Raw genomic sequence first — 8,187 nt, forward strand, 5'->3', positions numbered from 1 at the left:
GCCGCGGGCGGCCAATCCGGGCGGGCGTCCGGGGAGGGGCGGGGCTTGCCGGCTCCGGCTCCGCGCGTCCTCCTTTTTGCACACACACGAATACAAAGCGCCATACGACCTTCGGGTATCCTTTTTCCATTTTTTTTCCCTCCTTAATCTTGTGTGTGTTTTCAAAATTTTTAAAAATAGAGATCTGTGGCAGTGCTGGGGTGAGGAAACTGTTGCTGAGGAGAATTTGCTCTTTCCCCCATTTCTTTTTCTGTCTCTCTTCCTCTTTCTTTTTCCTGGTCAAGGTTTTAAATATACCAAGAAGTTGAGACGCAGGACGGTCGTGTACAACCCTTTCCAGCCAAATTTGTAGTGATTTTTTTTTTTGTTGTTAACACATTTTAAGAACTGGTAAATTTTTATGGTTGAGGGATTTTTAAAAAATGTAGCCGCTTGGGAAGGATAGATTTTTTTTTTTTTTTTCCTTAAAGCGGGCTGAAGGGATAATGTAAATTTCTGCCACAGGCAACGTCGAAGGAAGCAGAGAGATTTGAGGCTCCCTCACAAAGCCGTTTGTGTGCGTTTTACACACCCTCCCCCAGAACCAAAACCAAGTGGCTGGGATGTGGCAATTGTCCAAGGCCAATAGGTTAAAAATACTGGTATATTATAATTGAGACACTCATTTCCCTAGGGAGGAGGAAAAGCCCTTCTTATAGTGTGTCTTGCACACACGTTTTCATTAGATATTTGTGTGTGTGTGTGTGTGTGTTTCTTGAAGCAAATAATTTCGTAAAGATTTATCTTGGGGGTTTTCTTTGTGTATATGTACAATGTGTATATGTGCCACATCAGATTTTATTTTCAAAAGTAATTACCTTTGGGTTTGTGTGTGCAGAGTAGCCCCTGGGATGTGCATTTTTTTTCTGTTGTCTTCCCAAATGTGATCAAGACAGGATTTCGTGTGCAAAGTAAAGCTTGGAAGAAATCCTATGCTCAGTATACTTAGGCACTTTCTTTTTATGTGTAGTTCCTGTATTTTTCTACTCCTCTTCTAAAGGATCAGATTCGTGAATAATTAAATAATTGCCAAGGAGTATATAATCCACATAGCAAATGAGAGTGGGCAATTTTTTTGAATCTGTGGTTCAAAGCCTTCTTTAGTGACTGTTTTGCCTAAGTGGTTTTGCTTTTTATTGTCTCACGTTCTTAAATGTACAGCTGTGTGTATTTTGGCCTTTATGTGTGGTTTGGTTGGTGTGTTCAGAAGGGAAGTTCTCTCTTGGCTTTTTGACAAAATGGTCGTTTATTGGTTGGGATTTGTTTGAAAAGCCCCACAGCTGGCAGAGTATCAGGGAAAAAAATCCAGTCAAATCCAATTCTCAAAAACGGTTCATGGTGGTGGAGATGGGGGGTGGGGAGAGCAAGAGGAGGCAAAGACAGATAATAGGAATGACAAGAGAGACATTTCGGTGATCATTTTGCATTTTTAGAATGAAGAACCTTCTCCCCGTCACAGGGGAAAATGTATGAATTAGAGGACAACAGACTCTAGCAAAGCCCTGTTCTCACTGCCTGCTGTTACAGAGCCCCTGTGTGCTCATTAGGAGTCCTAAGGAAAAATACCAGTATGGAATCTATTCGCAGACTGTAGTGAAAGGGTAGGCCGTATATGGGGTGATAAGGGAGAAACTGGAATGTCACAAGTGTAGTAGCAACCTGGAGACAAAAACAACAGAAACCTCTGTGGGATGATAATAGTTCATGTCTGTTCCTCAGCTATTTCAAGCAGTCTTTTAAGACTCTTAAATAACAACTGTAATAAAACAATTTGTACAAGATCTTGAAAGTCATAATAACGAAAGCGGCCCCACGTGGGCTCTCTGGGTTTCTTACCCGTGCTACATGTGTTTTTGTTCCCCAGCAATGCAAGTCAGCCCATTGCTTAATAAATGCTGGCTTGAATATAGGTCATCCCACAAGTTCAGACCTGCATTTCTTTGAAGTCTAGTTAGATGCTGGTGACCTTTGTGATGATCATAGTAGTGATGGGAATTTTTAATGGCGTTTTACCCTTTTTAACTCCTTTCCGCATCACTGCAGGTCATCACTTATACTTTTGATCCTCCCAAAAAGTATTACCAGAGTTCTCCTAGAGCTGCACAGGGCCTGTGCCCCTGACTTCCTAGGGTGATTGCTACATCTAGTAACCCAGGCTCATATCCACTGTCTTCGTTTCTTCTTTCTTTGTAAGAAAGAAGAGAGTTCCTCGCACGAGTTATCGTTGGCTTGGCCTTTTTGCCAAAGCAAAGTAAAACTAAACTCAGTTGATTTTGCCTGGGAATCCTCGGGGCCCTTAGAGATGAAAACTTCTTTGAACTTTGAGGAACTGCTACTTTGCAAGTGATATCTGAGAGATCTGTAACCCAGGCCAGCGGGAACTAAAAGTCGGCCACCACAAACGTACGAAGCCGATTTGTGGCCACCGTTTATGTCATCGCGTACACAGTTTTGTGAATAGCAGAGCACAAAAGCGAGTAAACAACAAAACAAGCTAAGATGGCGTCTGACGGCCTTGAAAGAGCCTCGCAGTCGTGTCCCTCCCTAAAGAGGCCCCTCCCCTCCCTGGCTCGTTGAGTGACTGTGGGTTGCAGCCAATAGCGTCCCGGGCCTGCTCCCCACTTCGCCCAGGCGCCAATCACCGGGAGACAGAGGGCAAGGGGGCGGTGCCTCCCCGCGTGCGCGCGCCAGCCGGGTACACGGGCCGGCGCCGCCGATTCCTCGGTGTCCCGCGCGCCCGCCTGGGCCTCCCCGAGTGCCGCGGTACGGTCGCGCGGGGCACACGCGGTGGGGCACCCGTAGGGCTGCTCAAGCGGGACTCCCGAGTCAGTTCTCCGGGCGAGTGCCACCGTGAGCCCTCAAGCTGATCCTCCGCGTTCTTGACCACGTAGTCTACCCACGGTGACCCAGCGAGGTCCCCGACCGCGCCTCGGGCCGCTCTGCGCTCCGCCGCCCTCCCCGGGGCTCCCCGGGCGCGTCGTGTGGTCGGGCGCAGGGGCGAGTCGCCCTGCCCCTGCGGCCTCGAGACAGTGGCCGATCTCTGGGGGCCTGCGTCGCCGCCGCCGCCGCCGCCCGGCCAGGAGCTGAGTCACACCGTCTCATCGGAAGTGGTTCCGCTGTCCCCGGTGTCCACCTTGTCACCTCTGACTAATATTTAATCAACTAACATTTACCAAGAGCTCGCCGGCACAAAAGAGAGTCCTAGGAGCTAGTTTCTCACTTTTCAGTTTTTCCAGAAATGCAGTTGCGGTAAGGATCCTGTACGTTAGGTACATTTGTAGGAAACCTGAAACTGAACATGCGCACTTTAGGAAACGTAAATAAAAAGGACTGTGCTGTGCTGGGTCTAAAATTCTTGCCCTACTATGCAAATCTACTAGGAATTTTCGAATTACATGGAATCCTTTTGTTTAAGACCCCATCCTGCCCTCTGGATCTTTTTTAACCCCTCTGGATCTATAGTTTGGGTTTCTTTTTTAACCCCCTCCCAAAATAAGGTCTTGGAATTTTTGCAGATCATTAGACAAGTCACTCTTTTAAAATATAGGAAAATAATATTTTGTGGTATTTGCTTGCCTGCTCCTGTGTGATGAGGAGCTCTCATAGAAATAAATTTTGACCTCACCTTTTGACAGGTGAGCCATTTTGCACCTTGAGGAGGAGCAGGGCTGACCAACACAGCAGGCACTTTAAGTGGCTGTTTTCCTTATTTATTTCTTGAAATGAAGATTATTTTATGAATTGCTATGCTTTCAGTAATCACTTTTAAGGAAGTCTATTGCTAGCATGACCCTGAATGAGTCAAGGGCCCATTATAAAAACATATATCATTTGAGTAATACCATATCATACACATCTATTAAATAGTGAGAAAACTTTTATTTTTCATTGTTTGGAGGTGAACTCAGTCATGCAGAAAATTCAAACTCAGAATGGGGAGAAAGCAAGCAAGAGAACTGCCAAGAGTATGATATATTTAGTCCTAACAAAAATGTGACTCAGAAGGAAAGGGATAGTTAAAATTATGGACAGTCTCACCCTGAACTGTCTGTCTAAAGGAGATGAATTTTCTTTCTTTTTAATCTAAATATTTATGAAAAAAGATAAAAAGTATTGAAAAGTACATTTTCTAGGTTCATTTAACATGTATTTAAATTAGACCGATACTGAAAGGAACCCCAAATGCATGTGTCTTATGTAAACCTAAGTCTGACATTTACTGTCATGTTGTGTTAGTAACTCATCATAAGATTGAAAATCTTTTTCTTAACACTCAATTCTAAAAGTTGATAGCATTTTGTAAAATACATACATTATTCTACAGCGGTCAATCTTAGTTTTTCCTTTTTAAAATTTTTTGAACAAAAATATGAACGCTTGGTTTTAAAATGAATTATCTAGCAATCTGAAATTGCAAAAGTTGAGAGTGTTAATACTTAACAATAATGATATAGACATTGCTTGGATTATTTACTAGTATTAACCACTGCTTTGCCAAACATTTCATGGATTATTGAATTATACAGTTACACATTTTGAAAAGCAAAATAAAGATATCAGAATAAAGTCTAGTATGACAATAATGTTGGCAGAATTAAGTGGGCTATAGAGCCTTAAGCCAGTAATAGAAAAAGGCAAGAGTAATTTACTTATTTACTTATTTTTTGAGTCTGAGTCTCACTCTGTCACCCAGGCTGGAGTGCAGTTGCACGCTCATGGCCACCGCAGTCTCAACCTGCTGAAGGGGATCCTTCTGCCTCAGACTTCCAAGTAGTTAGGACTACAGGCATGCGCTACCACACCTGGCTAATTTTTAAATTATTTATTGTAGAGATGAGGTCTCACCAATTTGCCCAGGCTGGTCTAGAACTCATGGGCTCAGGCAATCCTCTTGCCTCCGCCTCCCAAAGTGCAGGGATTATAGGCATGTGCCACCGCACCTGGCCTAGGCAAGAGCAATTATATCAGGTCTGTATTGTCTGGGTGACAGAGTGAGACTCCAGCTTAAAAAAAGAAAAAAAGAACTTTTGTAACAACAGATAATATAGTGGTGCTTATAATAAAATTCTATTATCAATTTGAATTATTCATACTGAGAAAAATCTATCTCCAAAGTAAAAAGAGTGTCTTCAGAGTGTACAATTTATTTTCCTCTCTCCACCCCAACACATCTTTGTCCTGCTGCATTTCAATAGTTGTTTTCTTCTCTGAAGTCTCTGGAAAGAGCTTGCCTCTGTCTTTCTCACATTGGGAGAATCCTTGCCAGAAGAAAACTTAAATCCTTTCCTAATGTCTCCATTCTTTACTTTTTCCTCAGCCTTTGAGTATACTGAAGCTTTCTGTGTCTTGAAATACTTAAACCCCTATGACTTTTTTCCTGTTTCCTTCCTTTCATAGCTAAACCCTAGAAAACTTCATTGTATGCTTCCATTTTGCCTCCATTCAATTCCTCTTTCCTGTACTACACAGTATTACTTTCTTTTCTTTTTTCTGTTCTTTTGAGTTGGAGTCTCACTCTATCACTCAGGCTTGAGTGCAGTGGCATGCTCACAGCCACTGCAGCCTCAGCTCACTGGGTTCAGGCAATCCTTCTGCCTCAGCCTTCTAAGTAGCTGGAAATACAGGTGTGTGCCACCATGCCAGGCTAGTTTTTTTATTTGTTGTAGAAATTAGGTCTTGCCAAGTTGCCCAGGCTGGTCTTGAACTCCTAGACTCCAGCAATCCTCTTGCCTCTGCCTCCCAAATTGCTGGGATTACAGGCGTGAGCTACTACACCTGGCTTCTAGTATTACTTTCACAGCAACAAGAAAATGCCTTTCTGATAATTACCAATGCCCATCACAGACAAATAAAATTTGTTTCCTTAATTTTGTTTTTGTTTTTTTTGAGTTGGAGTCTCACTCTGTCGCCCAGTCTGGAATGCAGTGGCTGCTCCCGGCCACTGCAGCCTTGACCTGCTGGGCTCCAGTGATCCTTCTGCCTCAGCCTTCCAAGTAGCTGGAACTACAGGCGTGCGCTACCACGCCCGGCTGATTTTTTGATTTATTGTAGAGATGAGGTCTCGCCAAGTTGCCCAGGCGGGTCTCGAACTCGCGGGCTCGGCAATCCACTCACCTCGGCCTTCCAAAGCGCGGGATTACAGGCTGAGCCACCGAGCCTGGCCTGTTTCCTTAATTTTCATCTTTGTTAACCACTTTGCTTCACTTGTCACAGTTGATTAGATCCACTTTCTTGACATTGTTCTCTGCTTTGGCTTTCATAACACTTTTTTTCTTTTACCGTGCTGACCATTCTTCCTCATTTTTTTCTTTTCTTTTTTTTTTTGAGTTGGAGTCACTCTGTCGCCCAGATTGGAGTGCAATGGCCGCTCCCGGCCACTGCAACTTCGACCTGCTGGGCTCCAGCGATCCTTCCGCCTCAGCCTTCCAAGTAGCTGGAGTTACAGGCATGTGCTACCACGCCCGGCTGATTTTTTGATTTATTGTACAGAAGAGGTCTCACCAAGTTGCCCAGGCAGGTCTCAAACCCATGGGCTCAGGCAATCCACTCACATCAGCCTCCCAAAGCGCTGGGATTACAGGCTGAGCCACCGAGCCCGGCTAAATTTTGTTTTTTAATTGTAGAGATGAGGTTTTGCCAATTTGCCTGGGCTGGTCTCAAACCCACGGGCTCAGGCAATCCACTCACCTCAACCTCCCAAGGCGCGGGATTACAGGCTGAGCCACCGAGCCCGACTTAAATTTTTTAATGTAAATAATAAATACTATGTTTTTTTGATATTTTGGTGTCCATAAAGCAAGTTTTATTGGAATACAGCCATGGTCATGTATTTACCTATCATCTGTGGCTGCTTTCATGCTACAGTGGCAGGGTTTAATAGTTTAGACAGAAACCATGTGGCCTACAAAGCCTAAATTATTTACTGTCTAGTCCTTTTCAGAAATGTGCCAATCCCTGACCCCAGACTTTGGTTTCAAAGTCCTCTGCCAACTCTCCTTAGCTTACTGTATAAGCTCCTTTGCTTTGACCTCTTATATATGTACCTTAAGTTCTGTAATGTTTATTTATTTTTCCTCTAGCATGTCTTACCACCCTATCTGTTCATCCTGTACATTGCTCGAGGCTCAACTAGGAATGTTTCTTCTATAAAAACTCATTCTCTTCCTTCTAAGCATTGTGAAACAAACAAAAAAGAGCTTTTTTCTCAGTATGATTTCATTTTGTTGATCTTTCTGTTATTTTGAACTAACACCTCAGAAATTTTTTAGTCTATGCCATACTTTTAGGGCTTGTGTATATTCTACTTTGTTCTCCAGATAGTGCACGTTTAGAACATTCCATATTCTTTAGACGTTCTAATCTCAACTACAATGTAAGCTCCTTGTGTGTAGGGACTTAGTCTTCCCTCATTTGAGTAATTAGTAGGTAGCAATCCATTTTGGTGAATTATCCTTTAGCATAGCCTTATCTATAGATAATTTTTGGAAACTAGAAATGCCTCTTTTTCCCCACTTACTCACCTTCTCTGATGGGGATATATAACACTAATGAAATTAGTGTTTTATTTTGTTGTTAGTCTCTTATCCAGCGTTTAAGTCATTACCTGGTTAGTAAATATAATGTGAAATGCTCCCTTATTACCTGCTGATCCCAATTTCTTTCCACGTCTTAGAGTTTAGGTGGGAGACTATAGCAAGAGGAGGAAATTAAGTCAGCAATAGTGTCCATGGAAACCAAAAAAGAATTATTTGAATACCCATTGTGGTACACTGCACTGTATCAAGTTTTTATAGACAGGTTAATTCAAGAAAACACCTGTTTGTTACCCTGAATGTGACATTCTAAAATGGACATAGTATGGTAATATACAAAGTAGTAAAGCAGAAGAGAAATTACACTCACAATAGGAAAATACATTTAGCATTAAAAACTAGCAGAAGAGCCGGGCTCCGTGGCTCAGCCGCTCCCGGCCACTGCACTCCAGTACGGGTGACAGAGTGAGACTCCGACTCAAAAAAAACAAAAACTAGCAGAAGCCGGGCTCGGTGGCTCAGCCTGTAATCCCGCGCCTTTGGGAGACTGAGGTGAGTGGATTGCCTGAGCCTGTGGGTTCGAGACCCGCCTGGTAGCGAGACCTCATCTCTACAT

General features: G+C 43.3%; 1 protein-coding gene across 3 annotated transcripts in view; it reads left to right on the plus strand.

The window, feature by feature from the left end:
• Nucleotides 1-14: 14 nt before the first annotated feature.
• Nucleotides 15-8,187, plus strand: part of CUNH14orf93 (chromosome unknown C14orf93 homolog) — a 26,132-nt gene continuing 17,959 nt past the window's right edge. For all 3 annotated transcript variants that reach the window (XM_008067797.2, XM_008067798.2, XM_008067799.2), the window contains exon 1: nt 15-115. The gene's annotated coding sequence lies outside the window, so the exon portion shown is untranslated. The remainder of the gene's footprint in view (nt 116-8,187) is intronic.

Source organism: Carlito syrichta, unplaced genomic scaffold, assembly GCF_000164805.1.
Source record: "Carlito syrichta isolate Samal-C Ts95f unplaced genomic scaffold, Tarsius_syrichta-2.0.1 Scaffold309773, whole genome shotgun sequence".
NCBI lineage: Eukaryota > Metazoa > Chordata > Mammalia > Primates > Tarsiidae > Carlito > Carlito syrichta.